The following is a 26,303-nucleotide window of genomic DNA, read 5'->3' as shown; positions in this document are numbered from 1 at the left end:
TTCTCCGAAGCTTGTCTATATTTTGAAACCACTGTTTGATTTTGTCTCCTTCCCTCTAACAAGTAACTTTTCCTTTGGTAGAACAGAGCAATCTCTGCAATGCAGATGCTAATCTGATTCTCTTTAATGAAGTATATTTCCACAGAATTACAGTCAACTAGAGCGTTTGGCAGGAGGGTGTTCAGTATGGGTGATGGTGAGACAGGATTCTATAACAGTTGGAAATTATACTTGCAATAATCAAATGAAGCGATAACAAAAAATAAATATTTTGGCAGCTTGATTTGAAATATGACAAAACAGCCAGCCACCAAATGACTGAACAACACTATAAAATGATGAAGACGGTTGGTGATAATAAGAACAATTCTATCAAGATGCAAACAAATTTGGAATGTGTTGCATCCTGTAAAGAAAAAAATAAATTGTCCGATCTTCTACACACAAAAAGCATATCAGATTTACAGAACTGAGAATCAAAATTCCTTACGATTGTTTTGTACAGTGAATTTGTGAATATGTTTTCTGCTGTTTTGCTGGAGTCAGCTTTATAAGATGGCTCACAATCCATAATATTTAGACTTGGCTAACTGTCCTTACCTTCTTAAACAGTGGTTCTGTATCTGTTAAGATGAGATACAGAATATATTCCACCACCAGTGATTTTGAAATGCGTCTCTCATTGAGGCCCAGATATCCCATCATCATAGTCTCCACTTCATCTTCCTATAAACGGCAGAAAAGGAAAAACAATTGCCAACACATGGAACTTGCAGAGGCAGATGTAAAGTTACTGTTAAAAAGCTGGTAAATTAGCAGTTCTTGTTCTCCCACATGTTCTCCATCTTGTAAACACATCATAGGATCGCAGAAATCTACAACATGCAAAGTTCAAGTAAGAAATTGTCGTCAATAAGATGGTCCATGCTGACCAAAATGGCCTGTTTGGGTTAACCCTGCTTGCCAGCTCTGTGGAGACTGGTGAGCTTTCTGCGGGATCTGCAGTCTGCGGAGACTGGTGAGCTTTCTGCGGGATCTGCAGTCTGCGGAGACTGGTGAGCTTTCTGCGGGATCTGCAGTCTGTGGAGACTGGGGTCGCTGGTGCTTGATAGGAAAGGTGGGGCAATTGCTTGGATCATTGCATATTTCTCCCCGCATTCATGGTTGCTTCCAGGTGTCCCTTTGGTGACTTTTGTTGCAGCTGCTTTCCAAGTAGCTTCCCCAGTAGGTAATACTTGGGTCAGGGGTTTCCAAAAGTCTACAAGGATGGGTAACCCTAGGTCATTTCTACGGTAAGGACATGTTCAGCACAGCTTTGTGGGCTGAAGGGCCTGTGTTGTGCTGTAAGTTTTCTATGTTTTTATAATGTAACACTTTTTCCAAATATGCTTCAAGAATATTCATGAAGTCTTTTCTTTACCCGCCTAGAAGTAGCTTGCTATGATGGAGCTTAGAGTAGAATGGTTATGAGTTGTTATCAGGCGGGTAAAATGGGAGGGCCAGCCTTTGAGATTTGGCTGAGCCTTGATGCTGCTGTTGTTGACATGGAACAGGACACAGACATTCCTCTGCCTATCCTGCCAGTGGATTGGAGTAAACTAAGGAAACAGCTTCACTAAAACTTCAAAGTGATTTGAGGCATCCACTGCAAGATGTGCATGTCTGTGAAGCACACAAAAGATCAGGGACCTCAGTGATCAGTAGACCACAGATTTGGTGTTAAGTTGGAAGCTTTGGTCTTCCAACATCTTTTCCTCTGGTAATGAAAATGGTGCTGGGGTATTTGAGGTAATCGTAGATTTCATCAGAAAGGCTGCCCTCACTGAAGGTGACCACTGAAGTAAAGAAGGAGATCCAGAGACGGGTTGTGCATCCTGGGGATTGTTGAGATACAGGGAGTAGCAGAAGTGAGCTGATGAAGGACGTTTGTCTTCTGAATGTTCAGTGCAAGAAGCATCCTCTTTTGTTTGTCAGTTATGAAATCAATGATGGTTGGAGGTCAAACTCTTGGTGGGAACTCTTGCAATCATTGTTAGAGTTGGCGGGGGTGGGGAAGCAATGGCAGGGAGGGAGATCTTCCCTGAACCCTATCTGTGATTAATTGTCTTAAGAGGTTATTGATGAAATATATCAGCTCCTGCTTGAGAAGCAACTTGGATCAACTCTGACTGCCTATTAGAGCAACAGGTCCACAGCAGATGCCGTCTCATTGTCTCTTCACTCAACCCTGGAATACCTGGACAGCAAACACGCATACATCAGGATGCTATCTGTCAACTATAGCTCAGCATTCAAAACCATCATCTCCTCACAAATAATCAATCAGCTCCAAGACCTCGGCCACAATATCTCCATGTGCAATTGGATCCTCAATTTCCTCACTTGAAGACCCGGATCAGTTGGGTTAGCAACAACATCTCCTCTGCATCTCATCAGCACAGGTGCACCACAAGGCTAGCCCCCTGCTCCACTCACTTTACACTTAGGACAGCGTGGCTAAGCACAGCTTTAATGCCATGCTGAAGTCTGCTGACAACACCACTGCCACAGGCCAAATCAAAAGTGGTGATGAACCAGCATATAGGAGAGAGATTGAAAATATGCCGAGTGGTGCCAGAACAACAATCTCTTACTCAATGTCAGCAAGGCCAAGCTGATTATTGACTTCAGGAGGAGGAAACCAGAGGTCCATGAGCCAGTTTCCATCGGAGGATCGGAGGTAGAGTGGATCAGCAATTTTAAATTCCTTGGTGTTATTACTTCCTGGGCCCATCACATAAGTGCAACTATGAAGGAAGCACGGCAGCATCCCTACTTCCTTAGGATACTGCAAAAATTTAGCATGACATCTACTGGAAAACTTTGAAAAACTTCTTATTAACTGGCTACATCACAGCCTGGTATGGAAACATCCATGTCCTTGAATGGAGAGTTCTACAGAAATAGTGGATACAGCTAGGTGCATCATGGGTACTTAGCTCAATACTTCCCAGCATTCAGCTCATATACACGAAATGCTGCCTTAGAGTGACATTCATCATCTGGGACTCCCACCACCCAGGCCATGCTCTCTTCTCGCTGCTGCCAGGTACAGGAGCGTCAGGATTCACACAACCAGGCTCAATAACAGTCATCACCCCTGAACCATCAGGTTCTTGAACCAAAGAGAATAACGTCACTCAGCTTCACCTGAAAGTTCCCACAACCTATGGACTCACTTTCAAGGACTCTTCGTCTCATGTGCTCAATATTTATTGCTTATTTATTTATGATTTCTTTCTTTTTGTATTTGAACGGTTTCTTGTATTTTGTATACTAATTGAAAACCCAAGTTATTGTAGTCTTTTATTGATTATAATCATTAATCATTAATCATTAGCTTGGACCGGATATTGGAAGTTTCGAGAGGAGGGGACTTCAATCAGGTCCACTCCCTGAGGATAAAGGGCAGCAGCGGGTCAGGCTAGTGAAAAGGAGCTTTGACCTGCGGCCAATCTAGACGTTGGAAGTCTTGAGAGGAGGGGATTTCAATCAGGTTTACTGCCCCAGGATAGAAGGTAGCAGCAAGAGCAAATTAAAAGAAGGCGGGGCAAGCATAGTGACCATAGTCAGAGTAGTGGTCTTGAGGCTTTAGCTCTTCGAGGCTCCTGCAAAGAGAGGCTGCAGTTAGAGAAGGCAAAGGAAAGAAAAGCTCATGTTTTTTTCATTCTCTTCTTTATATCTGCTCAGTTAGGACTCTAGGGATGACAAGCAGGACAGTGCTCCTCTTGCAGGATGAGAGAAAGGCAGGGAAACCTCCAGTGTCCCTGACAACCTCAAATGTGAGAAGTGCACCCAGCTGCAGCTTCTAACAATCCACAGTCAGGAAGTGGAGGTAGAAACGGATGAAGCCTGGATCATTTGGGAGGCTGGGAGCTGGGGGGGGGGCGGTGATAGGACATATAGAGTGGTAGTTACATCTAAGGTGCAGGACACAGGAAACTGGGTGACAATCTGGAAGGGCAAAGGAGTTAAGGAGCCAGTGCAGAGTACCTCTGTGGCCATTGCCCTTAACAACAGGATACTGTGGAAGATGAAAGTCACAGTGGTCCAGTCCTCTGGCATGAATCTGCCTCTGTGGCTCAGAAGGGAAGGGAGGATAAGAGAACATTTTGGTGATAGGAGATTCATTAGTTAGGGGAATGGTCCAGGATATCTCGAAGTCCTCAGCATTCTCAAGTGGGAGGGTAAACAGCCAGAGGTTGTAGTCCATGTGGGTACTAATGAGATGGATAGGACCAGTGAGGTTCTGCACAGTAAGTTCAGTGAGTTAGGTACTAAGTTAAAGGGCAGGAGTTCAAAGGTTGTGACTTCAGTTTTGATACCTGCACCATGTATGAGTGAGGCCAGAACTAGGAAGTTTAATACAGTTTAAGAGGTGGCTAAGGAATTGGTGTAGGAGGGAGAGCATAAAGTTTTCGGATCATTGATCTCTCTTCTAGGGAAGGTGAGACCTGTGCAGAAGGGACAATTTGCATGTGAACTGGAGGGGCTCTGATATCCCAGCGAGAAGATTCGTTAAGGCTGCACGGTGGAGTTTAAACTAGAGTTCCAAGGGGATGGGAACCAGAGCGCCAGAAAAGTTAATGAAGAGGTTGTAGCAGCAGATGTTAGTAAGAACTCAGACAAAGTTAAGAATCAAAAGGTTGAGCATGGTGCAACTGCTGCATGGAGCTGCATATATCTCAATGCAAGAATTATCAAGGGAAAGGCAGGTAGTGGTGCTGAAGATGAGGTAGCTGGTTTACAGACAGAGGCAATGTGTAGTGAGGAGAGGCTGTTGATAGGGCAAAATTATAGTCAACCAGATGAGTTGCAGTATAAAAGGAGGACAAAATTGGAAAGGGTGAACACAGGACTGAAGGTGTTGTATTTGAATGTGCACAGTATACATAATAAAGTAGATGAACTTGCAGCACAGTTGTAAATTGGCAAGTATAATGTTGAAGGCATCACTGAATCATGGCTGATAGATTATAGCTGGGAGCATGATGTCCAAGGATAGACAAAGTATCAAAGGACAGGCAGGAAAGCTGAGGGGGCAGCATTGCTCTGTTGGTAAAAAATGAAATCAAGGTCATTAGAAAGAGGTAATACAGGGTCAGAAAATGTTGAATCATTGTGGATAGAGCTAAGGAACTGCAAGGTTAAAAAGACCCTAATGCGAGTTGTACACAGACCCCAAACAGTAGTAAGGATGTGGCTTACAAGTTACAATGGGAGATAGAAAATGCATGCCAAAAGGGCAATATTACAACAGTTATAGGGGACTTCAATATGCAGGTAGATTAGGAAAACCAGATTGGTGCTGGATTCCAGGAGGGGGAATTTCTAGAGTGCTTACAGGATGGCTTTTTAGAGCAGCTCATGTTTGAGCCCACGAGAGGAACAGCTATTCTGGATTGGGTGTTGAGCATTGAACCAGAATTGATTAGAGATCTTAAGGTAAAAGAACCCTTGGGGGTAAGTGATCATAATAAAATCGAATTCATGCTAAAATTTTAGAAAGAGAAGCTAAAGTCAGACGTATCAGTATTACAGTGGAATAAAGGGAATTACAGAGGCATGAGAGAGAATTTGGCTAGAATTGATTGGAAAAGAACACTGGCAGGGACGACAGCAGAGCAGCAATGGCTAGAATTTCTGTAAGCAATTCAGAAGGCACAGGATATATACATCCCAAAGAGAAAAAAATATTCTAAAGACTGGATGACACAACCGTGGCTAACAAGGGAAGTCAAAGCCAACATAGATGGGGCAGAGTTTGTTAAGTGTGTCCAGGATGGATTCCTGTCACAGTATGTGGACAGGCCAACCAGGGGGAATGCCATACTAGATCTAGTATTAGGTAATGAACCGGGTCAGGTCACAGATCTCTCAGTGGGTGAGCATCTGGGGGACAGTGACCACCGCTCCCTGGCCTTTATAATTATCATGAAAAAGGATAGAATCAAAGAGGACAGGAACATTTTTAATTGGAGAAAGGCAAATTATGAGGCTATAAGGCTAGAACTTGCGGGTGTGAATTGGGATGATGTTTTTGCAGGGAAATGTACTATGGACATGTGGTCGATATTTAGAGTTCTCTTGCGGGATGTAAGGGATAAATTTGTCCCGGTGAGGAAGATAAAGAATTGTCGGGTGAAGGAACCATGGGCGACAAGTGAGGTGGAAAATCTAGTTAGGTGGAAGAAGGCAGCATACATGAGGTTTAGGAAGCAAGGATCAGATGGGTCTATTGAGGAATATAGGGAAGCAAGAAAGGAGCTTAAGAAGGGGCTGAGAAGAGCAAGAAGGGGGCATGAGAAGGCCTTGACGAGTAGGGTAAAGGAAAACCCCAAGGCATTCTTCAATTATGTGAAGAACAAAAGGATGACAGGAGTGAAGGTAGGACCGATTAGAGATAAAGGTGGGAAGATGTGCCTGGAGGCTGTAGAAGTGAGCGAGGTCCTCAATGAATACTTCTCTTTGGTATTCACCAATGAGAGGGAACTTGATGATGGTGAGGACAATATGAGTGAGGTTGATGTCCTGGAGCATGTTGATATTAAGGGAGAGGAGGTGTTGGAGTTGTTAAAATACATTAGGACAGATAAGTCCCCGGGGCCTGATGGAATATTCCCCAGGCTGCTCCATGAGGCGAGAGAAGAGATTGCTGAGCCTCTGGCTAGGATCTTTATGTCCTCGTTGTCCATGGGAATGGTACCGGAGGATTGGAGGGAGGCGAATGTTGTCCCCTTGTTCAAAAAAGGTAGTAGGGATAGTCCGAGTAATTATAGACCAGTGAGCCTTACGTGTGTGGTGGGAAAGCTGTTGGAAAAGATTCTTAGAGATCGGATCTATAGGCATTTAGAGAATCATGGTCTGATCAGCGACAGTCAGCATAGCTTTGTGAAGGGCAGATCGTGTCTAACAAGCCTGATAGAGTTCTTTGAGGAGGTGACCAGGCATATAGATGAGGGTAGTGTAGTGGATGTGATCTATATGGATTTTAGTAAGGCATTTGACAAGGTTCCACACGGTAGGCTTATTCAGAAAGTTAGAAGGCATGGGATCCAGGGAAGTTTGGCCAGGTGGATTCAGAATTGGCTTGCCTGCAGAAGGCAGAGGGTGGTGGTGGAGGGAGTACATTCAGATTGGAGGGTTGTGACTAGTGATGTCCCACAAGGATTGGTTCTGGGACCTCTACTTTTCGTGATTTTTATTAACGACCTGGATGTGGGGGCAGAAGGGTGGGTTGGCAACTTTGCAGACGACACAAAGGTTGGTGGTGTTGTAGATAGTGTAGAGGATTGTCAAAGATTGCAGAGAGACATTGATAGGATGCAGAAGTGGGCTGAGAAGTGGCAGATGGAGTTCAACCCAGAGAAGTGTGAGGTGGTACACTTTGGAAGGACAAACTCCAAGGCAGAGTACAAAGTAAATGGCAGGATACTTGGTAGTGTGGAGGAGCAGAGGGATCTCGGGGTACATGTCCACAGATCCCTGAAAGTTGCCTCACAGGTGAATAGGGTAGTTAAGAAAGCTTATGGGGTGTTCATAAGTCGAGGGATAGAGTTTAAGAGTCGCAATGTAATGATGCAGCTCTATAAAACTCTGGTTAGGCTACACTTGGAGTACTGTGTCCAGTTCTGGTCACCTCACTATAGGAAGGATGTGGAAGCATTGGAAAGGGTACAGAGGAGATTTACCAGGATGCTGCCTGGTTTAGAGAGTATGCATTATGATCAGAGATTAAGGAAGCTAGGGTTTTACTCTTTGGAGAGAAGGATGATGAGAGGAGACATGATAGAGGTATACAAGATAGTAAGAGGAATAGATAGAGTGGATAGTCAGCACCTCTTCCCCAGAACACCACTGCTCAATACAAGAGGACATGGCTTTAAGGTAAGGGGTGGGAAGTTCAAGGGGGATATTAGAGGAAGGTTTTTTACTCAGAGAGTGGTTGGTGCGTGGAATGCACTGCCTGAGTCAGTGGTGGAGGCAGACACAATAGTGAAGTTTAAGAGACTACTAGACAGGTATATGGAGGAATCTAAGGTGGGGGCTTATATGGGAGGTAGGGTTTGAGGGTCGGCACAACATTGTGGGCCGAAGGGCCTGTACTGTGCTGTACTATTCTATGTTCTATGTTGTATAGAAGCCAAAGAGAGAGCATATAATAATAGAACAAAAATTAATGGGAAGTTAGAGGATTGGTAAACTTTTAAAAACCAACAGCGGGCAACTAAAAAGGTCATTAAGAATATAAAGATGGAATACGAAAGTAAGCTAGCCAATAATATTAAAGAAGACAATAAAACTTGCTTCAGATATATAATGCACAAAAGGGATGCAAGTGTGGATATTGGACTGCTGGAAAACAATGCTGGAGGGGTAGTAATAGGGAACAATAAAATGATGGACGAATTGAATAAGTATTTTGGATCAGTCTTCAAGGTGGAAGACACTAGCAGAATGGTGGAAGTTCCAGATGTCAGGGGTTATGAAGTGTGTGAAGTCACCATTACTACAGGGAAGTTTCTTGGGAAATCGAAAGATCTGCAGGTCACCTGGATGAGATGGAGCACACCCAAGAATTCTGAAAGAGGTGGCTGAAGAGATCGTGGAGGCATTAATAACAATCTTTCAAGAATCACGAGATTCTGGAATGGTTCTGGAAGACTGGAAAATTACAAATGTCACTCCACTCTTCAAGGCCGAGAGGCACAAAAGGAAACTAGTCTGACCTCAGAGGTTGGGAAGATGTTGGAGTCGATGATTAAGGATGAGGTCTCAAGGTACTTGGAGGTTTATAATAAAATAGGCTGTAGTCAGCATCATTTCTCTAAGGAACATCTTATCTGACAAATCTGTTGGAATTTTAGAAGAACTGGCAAATAGGATAGACAATGGAGAATCAGTTAATGTTGTGTACTTTGAATTTTCAGAAGGCCTTTGACAAGGTGCCACACGAGACTGCTTAACAAGCTACGTGTGAATGATATTACAGGAAAGGTTCTAGCACGGATAAAGCAGTGGCTGATTGGCAGGAGGCAAAGAGTGGGAACCAGTTTCCCCTGGGATCAATAAAGTATGACTATGACTATAACTATGAGTAAAGGGAGCCTTTCCTGGCTGGGTGCCAGTGACCAGCGGTGTTCCACAGAGGTCTGTGTTGGAACCAATTCTTTTTATGTTAATTGTTAATGATCTGGATGATGGAATTGATGGCTTTGTTGCAAAGTTTGTAGATTATATGAAGATAGGTGGAGGGGCAGCTAGTTCTGAGTAAGTAGAGAAGCTACAGAAGGACTTAGACAAATTAGAAGAATGGGCAAAGAAATGGCAGATGGATTACGGTGTCAGGAAGTGTATGGTCATGCACTTTGGTAGAGGAAATGAAAGGATTGACTATTTTCTAAATGGAGAGCAAATACAAAAAATCTGAGGCACAAAGGGACTTGGGAGTCCTTGTGCAGGATTCCCTAAAGGTGAATTTGGAGGTTGAGTCAGCAATGAGAAAGACAAATGCAATGTTAACATTCATTTCAAGAGAACTAGAATATAAAAGCAAGGATGTAATGTCGAGACTTTATCAAGCACTGGTAAGGCCTCACTTGGAGTATTGTGAACAGTTTTGGACCCCTTATCTTGGAAAAGATGTGCTGAAACTGGACAGGGTTCAAAGGAGGTTCACGAAAATAATTCCAGGATTGAATGTCTTGTCATATGAAGAGTGCTTGTTGGTTCTGGGTCTGTATTCGCTGGAATTCAGAAGAATGAGGGGTGACCTCATTAAATGGTGAAAGGCCTTGTTAGAGTGGATGCGGAGGGGGTGACAGAGTTTAAGATCAGAGGACACAGCCATAGAATAGAGAGGTGTCCTTTTATAATGGAGATAAGGAGAAGTTTCTTTAGCCAGAGCATGGTGAATCTAAGGAATTCTTTGCCACAGGCAGCTGTTGAGGCCAAGTCTTTATGTATACTTAAGGCAGAGGTTAATAGATTCTTGTTTGGTCAGGGTATGAAGAGATATGGGGTGCTGAGAGGGAAAATGGACAGCCATGATGAAATGGCAGAGCAGACTCGATGGGCCAAATGTCCTAATTCTTCTCTTATATCATATGGCTCTATAGTTATTACTTTATTATGGATTTATTGAGTATATCATAGAACATAGAACATAGAATATTACAGCACAGTACAGGCCCTTTGGCTCACATTGTTGTGCCGACCTCAAACCCTGCCTCCCATATAACCCCCCACCTTAAATTCCTCCATATACATAGAAACATAGAAACATAGAAAATAGGTGCAGGAGTAGGCCATTCGGCCCTTCGATCCTGCACTGCCATAAAGTATGATCATGCTTGATCATCCAACTCAGAACCCTGTACCAGCCCTCCCTCCATACCCCCTGATCCCTTTAGCCACAAGGGCCATATCTAACTCCCTCTTAAATATAGCCAATGAACTGGCCTCAACTGTTTCCTGTGGCAGAGAATTCCACAGATTCACCACTCTCTGTGCGAAGAAGTTTTTCCTAAACCTGTCTAGTAATCTCTTCAACTTCACTAGTGTATCTGTCTCCACCACTGACTCAGGCAGTGCATTCCACACACCAACCACTCTCTGAGTAAAAAACTTTCCTCTAATATCACCCTTGAACTTCTGACCCCTTACCTTAAAGCCATGTCCTCTTGTATTGAGCAGTGGTACCCTGGGGAAGAGGCGCTAGCTGTCCGCTCTATTTATTCTTCTTAATATCTTGTATACTACTATCATGTCTCCTCTCATCCTCCTTCTCTCCAAACAGTAAAGCCCTAGCTCCCTTAATCTCTGATCATAATCCATACTCTCTAAACCAGGCAGCATCCTGGTAAATCTCCTCTGTACCCTTTCCACATCCTTCCTATAGTGAGGCGACTGGAACTGGACACAGCACTCCATGTGTGGCCTAACCAGTGTTTTTTAGAGCTGCGTCATTACCTCACGACTCTTAAACTCTATCCCTTGACTGATGAAAGCTAACACCCCATTAGCTTACTTAACTATCCTATCTACCTGTGAGGCAACTTTCAGGGATCTGTGGACATGTACCCCCAGATCCCTCTGCTCCTCCACACTACCAAGTATCCTGCCATTTACTTTGTACTCTGCCTTGGAGTTTGTCCTTCCAAAGTGTACCACCTCACACTTCTCCGGGTTGAACTCCATCTGCCACTTCTCAGCCCACTTCTGCATCCTATCAATGTCTCTCTGCAATCTTTGACAATCCTCTACACTAGCTACAACACCACCTTTGTGTCATCTGCAAACTTGCCGACCTACCCTTCTACCCCCACATCCAGGTCATTAATAAAAATCATGAAAAGTAGAGGTCCCAGAACCGATCCTTGTGGGACACTACTAGTCACAACGCTCCAATCCGAATGTACTCCCTCCACCATGACCCTCTGTTTTCTGCAGGCAAGCCAATTCTGAATCCGCCTGGCCAAACTTCCCTGGATCCCATGCCTTCTGACTTTCTGAATAAGCCTACCGTGTGGAACCTTGTCAAATGCCTTACTAAAATCCATATACATCACATCCACTGCACTATCCTCATCTATATGCCTGGTCACCTCCTCAAAGAACTCTATCAGGCTTGTTAGACATGATCTGCCCTTCACAAAGCCACGCTGACTGTCCCTGATCAGACCATGATTCTCTAAATGCCCATAGATCCTATCTCTAAGAATCTTTTCCAACAGCTTTCCCACCACAGACATAAGGCTCACTGGTCTATAATTACCCGGACTATCCCTACTACCTTTTTTGAACAAGGGAACAACATTCGCCTCCCTCCAATCCTCCGGTACCATTCCCATAGACATCGAGGACATAAAGATCCTAGCCAGAGGCTCAGCAATCTCTTCCCTCGCCTCATGGAGCAGCCTGGGGAATATTCCATCAGGCCCTGGGGACTTAACCGTCCTAATGTATTTTAACAACTCCTACACCGCCTCTCCCTTAATATCAACATGCTCCAGGACATCAACCTCACTCATATTGTCCTCACCATCATCAAGTTCCCTCTCATTGGTGAATACCGAATAGAAGTATTCATTGAGGACCTCGCTCACTTCTACAGCCTCCAGGCACATCTTCCCACCTTTATCTCTAATCGGTCCTACCTTCACTCCTGTCATCCTTTTGTTCTTCACATAATTGAAGAATGCCTTGGGGTTTTCCTTTACCCTACTCGTCAAGGCCTTCTCATGCCCCCTTCTTGCTCTTCTCAGCCCCTTCTTAAGCTCCTTTCTTGCTTCCCTATATTCCTCAATAGACCCATCTGATCCCTGCTTCCTAAACCTCATGTATGCTGCCTTCTTCCACCTGACTAGATTTTCCACCTCACTTGTCACCCATGGTTCCTTCACCCGACAATTCTTTATCTTCCTCACTGGGACAAATTTATCCCTAACATCCTGCAAGAGATCTCTAAACATCGACCACATGTCCATAGTACATTTCCCGGCAAAAACATCATCCCAATTCACACCCACAAGTTCTAGCCTTATAGACTCATAATTTCCCGTTCCCCAATTAAAAATTTTCCTGTCCTCTCTCATTCCATCCTTTTCCATGATAATGCTAAAGCCCAGGGAGCGGTAGTCACTGTCCCCCAGATGCTCACCCACTGAAAGATCTGTGACCTGACCCGGTTCCACAAGAAAATGAATCTCAGGGTTGTATATGGTGACATATATGTACTTTGATAATAAATTTTCTTTGAATTTTGAACTTTGTAGCATGTGGCATCAATCTCACTAACTCCTAAAAAGAAAAAGATTTATCTGAATGCGCTTCCTATAGTCCAATCTCTTTACTGAATGTGGATTTTAAAATTCTTTCTAAGATTTTGGCTAATAGACTTGAGAGTATTTTACCTCCTGTTATTTCTAATGATCAAACTGGATTTATTAAAAATAGATATCCACATTTTAACATTCGAAAATTATTAAATGTTATTCACTCCTCTCCATCTGAAGAAACTTATTGTGTTGTTTTCTTGATGCGGAGAAAGCTTTTGATAGGGTGGAGTGGATTTACTTATTTGAGGTTTTGGAAAGATATAATTTTGGTCTGGGATTTTTTTTCCTGGATCAAATTGATCTATCATGCCCCTATGGCTGCAGTTATAACTAATAATCATAAATCTCCTTACTTTAGATTATACAGAGGTACTCAACAGGGATGTCCTCTCAGCCCTTTATTATTTAACGGCTTTAGAACCCCTTGCTGTTGCTGTTAAAGATTCCAATACTGTTCAGGGTATTAAGAGAGGGGACAAAGTACACAAGGTTTCGTTGTATGCTGATGACCTGTTGGATTATATTTCAGATCCTAGGAAATCTATTCCTTCTATGTTATCTATATTTTCTGAATTCAGTAGTTTTTCTGGATATAAATTAAATTTATATAAAAGTGAGTTATTTCCTATTAATAATTACTCAGATCAATATCATCAAGTTCCTTTTAGTATTGCTAAAAATTACTTTACTTATCTTGGTATTAAAATTACTAAAAATTTTAAGGACCTGTATAAATATAATTTTCTCCCATTAATTGATTACACCCAACAAATGCTTTCTAAATGGTCACCTATGACGTTATCATTATTAGGTTGAACTAATGCTATTAAACTGATAGTTCTACCGAAATTCTTATCTACATTTCAGGCAGTTCCTACTTTTGTCCCTAAAACATTTTTTAATAGAATAGATTCTATAATCTTATTTTATACTTGGAATAATAAAAATCCTAGATTGAGTAAACCTTTATTCCAGAAATTAAGAAAGGATGGTGGTATGGCTTTGCCAAATTTTAGAATGTATTATTGGGCAATTAATATTCAATATATTACTTTTTGGATTCATTACTCAGACATACATGAATGTTCTTCATGGCTGGATTTGGAGGAAAACTCGGTGAAGGGGTTCTCTTTGGCCTCAATACTGGGAACTCCTCTTCCCTTTGTGTTTTCTAAGATTAGTAGACAAGACTTTAATCCCATTATTAAACATACTTTAAGAATTTGGTTTCAGTTTCGTAGATTTTTTTGAGTTAAATAATTTTGTTCTTTCTAGTAATATCCATTTTAATTATTTTTTTAAACCATCAATTTTGGGTAAGACCTTTTTAATTTGGAAAACTAAGGGAATAATGACTTTTTTAGAATTGTTTTTAGGGGATTGTTTAATGTCTTTTTCTCAGTTAGTGGATAAATATGGTTTATCTAATGTACATTTTTTTTAGACATTTACAAATTAGGAATTTTTTTACGTGGTTTGTTGCCAAATTACCCTTCTGCTTATCCACTTAATATGACAGATGCTCTCTTTCAGTTTAAACCATTTCAAAAAGAGTTGATAGCTATAATCTATAAACGGTTATTGAATTCACGAATGATATCTAATGATAAAATTAAACGTGCTTGGGCATTGGAAGTTCAAGAGTCATTCTCAGACAATCAATGGAGTAAAATTTTTCATTTGGTTAATAACTCATCTATTTGTGCCCGCCATTCCTTGATACAGTTCAAGGTAGTGCATCGAGCCCATATGTCAAAGGATAAGCCAGCGCGTATTTTCTCCAATATCAATCCTATTTGTGACAGATGTAATAGTGAGGTGGCCACTGTAACTCATATTTTTTGGTCTTGTATAAAGCTAGACAATTTTTGGAGGGATGTTTTTAAAACATTATCAAAAGTCTTGGATCTGGACCTACAACCTAACTTACTTACGGCAATATTTGGGATTACCCCATCAAGACCAGGAAGTATTCCTGCTTCTGCTCAACGTATGATAGCCTTTTCAACTTTATTGGCTAGGAAAGCCATTTTACTGAAGTGGAAGGATTCTAATCCACCTCCTGTCTTTTATTGGCTTTCCTCCATTATGTCCTGTTGAAGTTTAGAGAAAATAAGAATTTGGACATTTGATATATCCTTTAAATTTGAGCAAATATGGTGACCTTTTATTCAAGATTTTCATTTGATTTGATTTATTACTCTTCCAATTTTTTTTCGAAGTTTTAGATTTGATCAGGAAGTCTTTCTTTTTTTGGTCCTATCCTCAGAATGGACTGCCCAGTCCTTTTTTCTCATCCTTTTTTTTGTATAACGTATTGGGGGTTTTTCTTTCTTCATTTAAAATTTAAAGTTTTTTTTCCTCTCCATGAATTGATAAGAGGAGAATTAGCTGTCCGCTTTTTTATTATATACTACACACTAGCTTATCACTATGTATGATTTTAATAATGTCTATTTCACTCTTTGATTGTATTGTTATTAATATATATATTTGAGATAATTCTCCTCTTGTTTGTACTTATGCTCCTTTTAAATCAATAAAAAGATTAATAAAGAACGAAAGAATAAGATTTATATCTAATGTCGAATTGCTGGTGGTAATCAGGTGGCCACGGAGTTGAAACTGGTGGGCCTCTATGGGGTGGGGCTACATTGGCGAAGTATTTCTGTTTACATCTTCATCCTACAGTGGCACCCTGTTCAGTTTCTTTCAGTGACCCTGGTTTGATCCCCTCGCCTTGTTACAGTCTGTATGGAGTTCACATGCTCGCTCTGTGACTATGTGAGTTTCACCTGGTTCCCTGGCTTCCTTTCAATGCTACCTGATAGGATAATTGAAAACAGTAAGTTGTGGATAGGAGAATGATAGGCATGTTAATGAAGGTGTGTGAGAAAAGATTGTTGGGAAAATATGTGGAGAAGAGATGAGACTGCTTTGTGAACTGGCATAGAATTGATGGGCTGTATAGTCTCCTTCTGCATTGTAAGGAAATGCGAATAATTAAATCTCACCCTCATCCACATTGTATCCTGTCTGCTTTGTTTTTCCTTCTTGAGGACGACAGAGATTTAAAAAAAACTGATATCCAGAGATTGAAACCATTTCTAAAAACAAGCAGATCAGAATGCAGGGAGAAAATGGCTCCAAATCAACTCATCATGAGCATATACTAAAGTTTGTCACTTTGGCAATGAGGATGATAAATCAAAGATATCTGTGTCTCTGTGGTATGATCAACTGGACACGTTGAAGTGCATCCTGACCAGTGTAGTGGTTCAGTCTGGTATACTGTACCAGGATGACAAGAATGGTTGCCTTTCAGATCTCCTTTCATATCATTGAGATGAAATGAACTGCATCAGTGCTCTTCAATAGGAGCCAGTTGTCCCTGATAATTAGTGCACAACTCATTGATGGGCCCAAAGTATTTTAATATTCTTAGTTATTAACAGAGCAACCAACCTGTCTACTTATACGAAATAAAATTCCTGGAGTGCAGTGTGTTCAGTCTTACTACATGAGAAGCACTCTGGTCTGAGCTTGCAAGAATATGACGAGGTTGTAGAGTCGAATGAATTAGTATTTTCAGTGTGATCCTCTCGTTGCTGCCATCAGCAAGAAGGTACAGGAGCCTCAGGGCTCACACCACCAGGTTCGGAAACACAATACTCCACAACCATCAGGCTCTTGAACCAGAGTGGATAACTTCACTCACCCCATCATTGAACTGTTCTCACAACCTATGGACTCACTTTCAAGGACTCTTCATCTCATGTTCTTAATATACACTGCTTATTTGTATTATTTTTATCTAGTGTCTTTCTTTTTGTATCTGCATGGTCCAGCTCCTGTATTTCAGAGGCTATTTGAGACGGACACCACTGGGAGCATTTAATAGGTAGTGGGAGCTTATCTGCACTGCCACCTCCCAGCTATATCAACGTTGAGGAACCTCAAGTCAGGTATACTGTTCTCCTATTGGTGGGACCTTAGGTGGCTGTTCAGGTCGATCCAGGAGATTCTGGTGCAGTAAGTGGTGACTGTGGTTAGTGGTTGGGTGATTTACTTGTTAGTTTCTCCTTTTGCAGCTGCAGTTTGGCTGAGACTACTCTCATGTAGCACAGGTCCTTCTTGAACAGATTTCCTCCGGGCGTATCTATTGACTGCAATGTCTTCCCAGGTTTTAGATATAATGTTGAATTTCTTCAGGCTAATTTTCATGTTATCTTTGAAGCGTTTCCTTTGGCCACCAGGGGCTCACGGACCTTCCTTCAACTGGGAGTAAAGGATCTGTTTGGGGAGACGTGAGTTAGGCATCTGAATGACATGACCACCCAGATGTCTAAAATCAGTATGCTATGCCAGTGGTAACCCATTGATTGCACCCAGCGATTCATGCATTTTGAAAAATCTTGCATATTGTATAAAGATTCTCAGGTTAGTTACTGAAATTCCTCTCCTAAATTTGTGGTGACTGGTTACTGAACATTTATAAAGCCCTGTGACCTAGTCATCAAACTACCTCATGTCACTGAATAACACACAGCGCACCTGAATACTGTCTGGAATAAAGGGCATGTGAGAGAAGGAGAAGTTGTTTTTTCTGGAGTGTGGCGGCTGAGTGCATAACCTGATAGATATTTATTACATATGAGAGGACAAATACTGTAGAGTAGACAGAAGACTCAACATTAGAGTATCATTTTCCCAAGGTACAGAATCAGAGATATTATCATAGAGATAGGTCGTAAAATTCCTTCGTCCCCATTTTCCCAGCCATGCACCTTACTCCTCACTGATCATCTGCCAGTTTGTACCCACTTTCTTATTCTGGCTTCTACCCATTTCCTTTCCAGTCTAGATGAAGTCTCGTCCTGAAACATCGACTGTTTATTCCTCACCCTAGAAGCTGCTTGACTTGCTGAGTTCCTCCAGTATTTTGTGTGTGATGCTTTGGGTTTCCAGCATCTGCAGAAACTCTTTGTGTCATGAAGTTTCTTGTTTAGTAAATCTGGATCTGGATAAATGGTACAAAGTTCAAAGTAAATTTATTGTCAAAGTACATATACGTCACCATCTACGACCCTGAGATTGATTTTATTGTGGGCATTCACAGAAATCCAAGAAACACAATAAAGTCAAGGAAAGGCCACACCCAACCAAATGGACAAACAGTGTCTGAAAGACAATAAACTGTGAAAATATAAAATAGAGGTGAAAATAATAATATAAATAAGCAGAAAATATCAAGAACATGAGGTGAAGACACTACTTATTTAGAATCATAGAGAAGTACAGCACATAATCTGGTCCTTTGGCCCATCTAGTCCATGCCGAAACCATGTAAACAGCCTACTCCCATCGACCTGCACCAGGATCGTAGCCCTCCATATCCCTACTATCCATGTACCTCCCCAAACTTCTCTTAAATGTTGAAATCAAGTTCGCATGCACCCCTTGTGCTGGCAGCTCATTCCACACTCTAACGACCCTCAGAATGAAAAAGTTTCCCCTCATGTTCCCCTTAAACTTTTCACCTTTCATCCTTAAGCCAGACCCCTGGTTGTAGTCCCATCCAACCTCAGTGAAAAAAGCCTGCTTGCATTTACCCTATCTATATCACTCATAATCTCTCCTCAATCTTATATGTTCCAAAGAACACAGTACTACCCCATTCAATATTTCCTTATAACTCAGGTCCTCCAGATCTGGCAACATCCTTGTAAATTTTCTTTGTACTCTTTCAACCTTTTTTAAATCTTTCCTGTAGGTGGGTGACCAAAACTGCACACAATACTCCAAATTAGGCTTCACCAATGTCTCATACAACTTCAACATAACATCACGTCTTCTGTACTCAATACATTGATTTATGAAGGCCAATATGCCAAAAGATTACTTTATAACCCTGTCTACCTTTGACACCACTTTTAACAAATTATGGACCTGTATTCCCAGCCCCCTTTATTCTACAACACTCCTTAATGCCCTACCATTTACTGTGTAAGACCTGCATTGGTTGGTCCTACTGAAATGCAAAACCTCTCACGTGTCTACATTAAATTCCATCTGTCATTTTTCAGCCCAGTTTTCCAGCTGATGCAGATCTCTCTGCAAGCCATGATAACCTTCCTCACCGTCCACTCACCTCCAATCTTGGTGTCATCCACAGTTTACCACATTATCATCCAGATCATTGATACAGATGACAAACAACAACAGACCCAGCACTGATCCCTGTGGCACACCACCAGTCACAGGCCTCCAGTCAGAGAGGCAACCCTCCACTATCACCCTCTGGCTTCCCCCACAAAGCTTCCCATGTGAGACCTTGCCAGCTGCCTTGATAAAGTCCATGTAAACAACATTCACTGCTTTGCCTTCATCCAACTTCCTGGTAACTTCTTCGAAAAATTCTGTAAGATATGTTAGACATGACCTACCATGCACGAACGAGTTTAATTTCATTATTTTATATATATATATTTTGTATTGTAATTTATAGCATTTTGCACTGTACTACTGCAACAAAACAACATATTTCACAACATACATCAGTGATATTAAACTTGATTCTGATCTACCATGTTGCAAAGACTCTGAATAAATTCACTCAGCTTTAATGATGACACACTTCTGCCTTAAGAACAGGTGCCCGCTGCTCTGAAATACAGTTGGGTCTGTCCGGTTTACAATGGCATTTTCCAGCAGTGAGCACTAGTAATTGCTTAAATCAGAATATTAAGCACAAACTTCTTGCGCCGTCTGCATCTGGGCTACTCATGTGCCGATTAGTCACATTTCCACCATTAGCCAATTTTGTCCCAAATAATTCACTGGACGATCATCTGGTTTACACATAATAAACTATTAGGTCAACCAGCTAGTGAAAGTGATCGTAATATTCACTCCATGCAGTAAGCTCTCTGTTTAATTGACAGGTTAGAAAGATCAGTAAGGGCAATGTAAAAAATTGTGGCTTCGAGGTATAATATGTGTTATTGATGAGTCTGTTTGAAGTATGAGTTTAAATTTCAGCTAAAGTAATGAAGTAACCTATTTTAATTAATTTTCTAGCAACACTCCTTACTTCCACTCCTACATGAGCTATACCAGAGTTAATCAGGAGACCCAAAATAGCAGCAAGTGGGGAGACTGTTAAAAGCCTTTTCAATAATCTACAGTCAAGATTAAAGATTCAAGATTTGAGATAGTTCATTGTCATTCATCGATACACAAATGTAAAGGAGAATGGAATAGTTGTTCCTCCACACGGGGTCCACAGACCCCTCGGGTTGCTTCATGGCATGAAAAGGATTGGGAACCCCTGCAAGCCATAAGGAAATCTATCAGTGACAGGTATCATCATAATCCAAATCACAATCCATTCACATAATATCAAAGCAACACACACAAAATGCTGGAGGAACTCAGCATCTATGGAAATGAAAAGACAGTCAACATTTTGGGCTGGGACCCTTCTTCAGGGCTGAACTGGAAGATGCCAGAAATCAAGAGACTTTGAACTTAGTTTGTGCATTTTTTAGTGTTTTATCATTTCAATTTACTTAGAATCTCTAAATCAAAAGAAACAATTTGACTATTAAAACCTTCTGGCCCAGCTAAACTGAAGATTTGTCCTACAGATTTGATTGCACCCATTATGGGGAGGATTGTAAACTGTATGGGCCTGCTTAATTCGTCCCAGGCTACATGTGGATACATGCTGGGATCTTATTAAAATGACTCCGGCATGCTTGGGTTGGGACGTAAGATCAGATGTTTCTATTGCCGCTCCTGATGCTAGCAAATAGGTCCGCTAGAGCAAAGCATACATACTCCAGGAAAACATTCGACCATTCCTGGGAGCTGTGGCTGATAGTGTAACAGCTGTTGCTTGCTATGTAGTTCATGACCCTGGAATCTCGGTACAGTAATTAGCCACATCAGTTAGTAGTACCCTTATCCATCACGGCAGGGTGCATGTCCAGGAATATACTGTAAAAATCTAAGCTGGCACTATAGTGTTTATATATGGATCTATATGAATACGTATACATTTAGTGACCACTTTATTAGGTTCACCTGCTTGTTAATACAAATACCTAATCAGCCAGTTGTGTGGCAGCTACATAATGCATCCAAACATGCAGACATGGTCTAGAGGTTCAGTAATTGTTCAGACCAAACGTCAGAATGAGGAAGAAATGTGATCTAAGTGGCTTTGACCATGGAATGAGTGTTGGTGCCAGACAGGGTGGTTTGAGCACCTCAGAAACTGCTGATCTCCTGGGATTTTCATGTACAACAGTTTCTAGAGTTTACAGACAAGGGTGTGCAAAACAGAACATCCAGTGAGCAGCAGTAAATGGGCAAAAATGCCCTGTTAATGTGAGATGAGAGGAGAATGGCCGGACTGGTTCAGGCTGACAGGAAGGTGACAGTAACTCAAATAAGCACATGTTAAAAGAGTGGTGTACAGTAGAGCATCTCTGACTGAGCAACACCGTGACCCTTGAAGTGGATGGGCTATAGCAGCAGAAGACCATGAACATACACCCATTGACTGCTTTATCAGGCACTGGAGGTTCCTAGTAAAGTGGCTACGACGACTACTACTACTACTACTACTACTACTACTACTACTACTACGTCAACTCAGGCCTAGGGGTCGGGCACGATGATGGACTCTCCACTTCTCCCTCTCCCTCATCAGTGTGTTCAGTTCATCTACATTAGCCACACCGCTGTCTTCTAGGACCCTTCTGGTTCATCCTGGTTCTATGGTAAAATGGCTACTGGGTGTATATTCGGTTCTGATGATACGTTGCATTGTGTAATTTTATCAGATAATCTGTTTGATCAGGTGGCTATAACAAGGAATTAAAGCAGACATTATCACATGCAAATGGACTACAGCACTGCCTCTACAGAGACTGCGTAAAAGACCTAAAGATGCTGGAGGAACTCAGCAGGTCAGACAGCATCTATGAAAATGAATAAACAGTCGATGTGTTGGGCCAAGACCCTTCAGCAGGACTGAAAGGGAAGGGGTAAGAGGCCAGAATGACAAGGGGGGGGGAGGGGGAGGGGGACAAGCTAAAATGTGATGTGAAGCCAGTTGAGTGGGAAAGGTAGAGGGCTGGAGAAGAATGAACGTTGTAGGAGGGGAGAGTGGACCATGGGAGAAATGGAAGAGGGGCACTGGGGGGGGAGATGATGGGCAGGTGAGAGTGGCCAGAGTGGGGAGTAGAAGAGTTTTTTTTTACATACATAACTACAAAAGTCTCTACATAGCAGGCTGTAGAGCACTTTGAAACAATTTCAAATCACAAAGGGTAACTCATATATCATATCTTTATTGATTCTTAAGGGAGTGTTGCAGCTACTGCTGTGAACCATCCCCTATTTGAAGAAATATTTTTACATGCCTATCCCCAGATTCCATCCTTTCCTGACTGCATATGTTTCTGGATGAGAAAGCACCCAATGAACATAGTAACCAGTTGTATCCTCCAGTAATGGCACAGAGTGTCCGCTTACTGCATCAGTACAAATACTGCTCCATAATCATACTAGTCACAATACTTGGGGGGATGGTACTGTAGCGGATTGCCCGATGCTATCACAGCTCAGGATCTTGCAGTTCAGAGTTCAATTATGATGTCACCTGTAAGGAGTCTGTACGTCCTCCCTGTGAAATGCATGGGTTTCTGTCACACAGACGGGGGCATTGGGAGCAAGGCTGGACCCAAATGCAAGACACTTCTTGTGAGGTTAATTAGATTTAGTTTATTGTTCGATCCCAGGAGAGCAAGGCAGGAGCAGGAAATAGCGAACTGGACAAGGATTCAGGACTACGACTAGGCTGGGACCAAGGGTCCGGACTTGGACTAGGAATCGGCTCCCAGAACTAGAGGAGACATGAAGAGGCTAGGGTATGGACTCCGAGCCAGAGACTGGGCAAGGACCCAGTACCTGGGTCTTGCCTCGGGCTCGAACCCCAGAACCAGGCAAGGACATGACATGGGCTAGGGAGAGGAGGAACATGGAAAACAGAGCCTCGGTCTCGGGAGAGCAGGTACATGGAACCATAGACACGTACACAGAACAGAGTCGGGACCCCTCCTTGGGTACAGGACATAGGGCCGGGACTCACACACAGTACAGAGAGCCGGGACCCCTCCTTGGGTACAGAACATAGGGCTGGGACTCATGACCCTCCGCGGGGCAATGGCAAGACGGCTTGACTTACCCCATGGAGGCGAGGACAAGACAAGACAAGACATGACATGACTCCCCACGGGGCAACGGCAAGACTGCCTGACTTACCCCACTGAGGCGAGGACAAGACAAGACAAGACCAACACGAATGGACACCAGACAGTACCTATCTAGCTCCGGTGATGGAACTAGACCGAAGTGCAGGCGGGGGCTGCAGACAAGGGCTAGAGGCGAGAGGGGCAGAGAAGGGATTCAGACAAAGGGGTAGGACAGGAATAACGGACCGCCAGGGCCAGGACATGACTCAGAACTGGGAAGCCGCCAGGGCCAGGACTTGACATGGTACTTGAATGCTGCCAGGGACAGGACTTGACATGGTACCTGAATGCCGCCAGGGCCAGGACTTGACATGGTACTTGAACGCTGCCAGGGACAGGACTTGACATGGTACCTGAATGCCGCCAGGGCCAGGACTTGACATGGTACTTGAACGCTGCCAGAGCCAGGACTTGAACATGGTACTTGAACGCCACCGGAGCCAGGACGTGGACGTGGTACTTGGACGCCGCCAGAGCCAGGACGTAGACGTGGTACTTGGATCCCGCTGGAGCCAGGACGTGGACGTGGTACTTGGATCCTGCCGGAGCCAGGACGTAGACGTGGTACTTGGATCCCGCTGGAGCCAGGACGTGGACGTGGTACTTGGATCCCGCCGGAGCCAGGACGTAGACGTGGTACTTGGATGCCGCTGGAGCCAGGATGTAGACGTGGTACTTGGATCCCGCTGGAGCCAGGACGTGGACGTGGTACTTGGATGCCGCTGGAGCCAGAACGTGGACGTGGACGTGGTACTTGGATGCCGCCAGAGCCAGGCCATGGTGCTTGGAACCTCCGGGTAGTGCCGAGCTCTCGACCCGGCCCGGGAACAGTAGACAGCGGCTCTTGATTCTCTCCGGCGGGTTAACTGACGGACCCACCTTAAAGAGGAAACTTTGCAGACTCGCTTCAGCAAGTTAACTGGACAGGGTTGCTTTGGTGAGGAAAGGCGAATTACCGGCACTCGCTTCGGGCGGAGACAAAGCTTGCTCCGGCCAGATGACATTGGCACACCGTGACTTTGCAGATGCTCCCGTGCCGAACGACTGAAAGCCGGAGACTATAAACTATCGGTTCAGCCGAGTGTTGATTGCCTCTAATCACCAAAGTCGAGGGACACGGGAAAACAGGGAATCAATGGTCCGGATCATAGCGCAAACAAGGTACATTTAAAGGTACCCCGATCCGGATCATGACAGTTTCCTCCAAATGCTCTAGTTTCCTCCAGTTTCTTTAGTCTATCCCTAACTCTATGGTGGGGGCTCATTCCATAAGACATATATTAGAAGCAGATTCGGCCATTTGACCCATCGAGTTGCTCTGCCATTCTATCATGGCTGATTTGTTATCCTCAACCTCCTTCTCCTGCATTCTCCCCAGGCTTTTGATGCCCTGACCAATGAAGAACCCATGTGAATATAGAAAAGATGATCCCAAGGAACGCTGAGACTCAGGTCCAATGAATTTATTGCAAACTAGTTGACCAAATGCAGATTAAACCTCTTTCCCATGGTGTGGTGAAAGCAGGAAAGTCGATCCCACAGAGGAGTTGCTGAGTAGCTGAAGGAGTGCTGAGACTTTATGAGGCATTGGTCAGACTGCATCCGAGCCCAGTGTTTGCAGCTTTTTGCCAATGAAGTTGTATAAAAGATCATTCTTAGGAAATTTTCCCTGATCAGGCAGGGCTGGCAAACGCTAAGCATGAAACTTACCACTCTGCATTATCATGGTTTTATTTTAAACCTTGAAGACTTTAAGCTATTACCAAGCACGCAGATTCTATCAAACAGATGGCTTTCAATGAGTAATTTAACTTGTTGGCTTCTGATGAAGACATTGAAGAAGTTTACTGGGCTAACTTATTATTGGCAATTTATCAACTGAATACAGGAAAACTGTAAATAGCGATTTTTATTGTAATTTATTTCTTCTTGTAACTTATAGATTCTTAATATTATGTATTGCACTGTACTGCTGCCGCAAAACGATAAATTTCACGACGTATGCCAGCGAAGTTAAACCTGATTCTCCTGAATATATATTTCTTTTTTCATTACACATGCACAATCTTTGGAATAAAATATTAATGGCTTACCTGTAGAGAGTAAACAATAGAGACGAACATCTGGAAATCTACAGCCAGCTGCCAGGAGACACAGTTCACCAGCTCAGCCACCAAAACAATGTAACGTAACACCACAGGGTCTAACTTCCCAGACAAAATGTGGCCAAATACAGCAATCCACTATGAACACAACAGAGGTTGCAAAGGGTAAAACACATAGAACGCCATGTGGATAGTGCGGAAAATGGGAACCTTCACGTGAAGAGCAGGTTTTCAACAAAGCTTCTTTTCAATAGGGAACTGCTTCACTGTTATTTTCAAGTTCACCTCACTCAATATATCTTTGTCTTACCAACTTATGGGAAGTAAGAAACTGTGAAATTCTATTTAATAATTATCGAAGAATCATGACATGTATTACAATGTATTATACTAATAATTAACAAGAGTGTATTACAGAGACCTTTAATTCTGCAATATATTACTGCAGTAAATACCCACATCCTGAGGTCAGTGAGAGGCTAATTTCTATTGGGAAATTTCAGGTCAATTGGAGGATATTGGTTTTCCTTAGATTGATCACTGTTTGCAATTTTTTGGAGTCTAACCCCAACCCCGCACTCCCCCAAACACATATACACATAAAGGCATAAAAAATTCAGGAAATTAAAGGCTTTCATTCTTTTATTAAATAAATTTTTAGGATTGCTTTGTATATGTAACAGATGTGTTGACCACGGTATGATGGATACCAGGTAGATGAAAATATATTGTAGATGTATTGATAGATACATTGAAACTATCCAGTTGAGAATCAAATATTAAAATATCTGTAAGCTAAATGTGACTTCTTTAGCTAATCCATTTAAACAACAAAGATACTTCTGTCCCTGTTACCAGCTGAGAGAAGTCAAAAAATGTGTGCATAGGTATGTAATACTTCAAAAATAGATAGACTGATGGTAGTTTCTCAGTCCATGGATCCCTTTACAGTATATACTTCCAGGAACAGAATAGTTACAGAAATAATTTGATAG

The 26,303-nt window shown here is 42.6% G+C and overlaps 1 long non-coding RNA gene across 1 annotated transcript; it reads right to left on the bottom strand.

Annotated features, from left to right (window-relative positions):
* Positions 1 to 712: 712 nt before the first annotated feature.
* On the bottom strand, positions 713 to 25,316 carry LOC134359106 (uncharacterized). The gene is made up of 3 exons (XR_010021042.1): positions 25,297 to 25,316; positions 17,783 to 17,898; positions 713 to 726 (listed from the first exon to the last, which is right to left on the bottom strand). It is a non-coding gene; the product is annotated as an uncharacterized LOC134359106 (long non-coding RNA).
* Between the last annotated feature and the right edge of the window lie 987 nt (positions 25,317 to 26,303).

Source organism: Mobula hypostoma, chromosome 19 (assembly GCF_963921235.1).
Source record: "Mobula hypostoma chromosome 19, sMobHyp1.1, whole genome shotgun sequence".
NCBI lineage: Eukaryota > Metazoa > Chordata > Chondrichthyes > Myliobatiformes > Myliobatidae > Mobula > Mobula hypostoma.
Note: the sequence above shows the minus strand (reverse complement) of the source record. Positions and strands in the feature narration are given on the sequence as shown.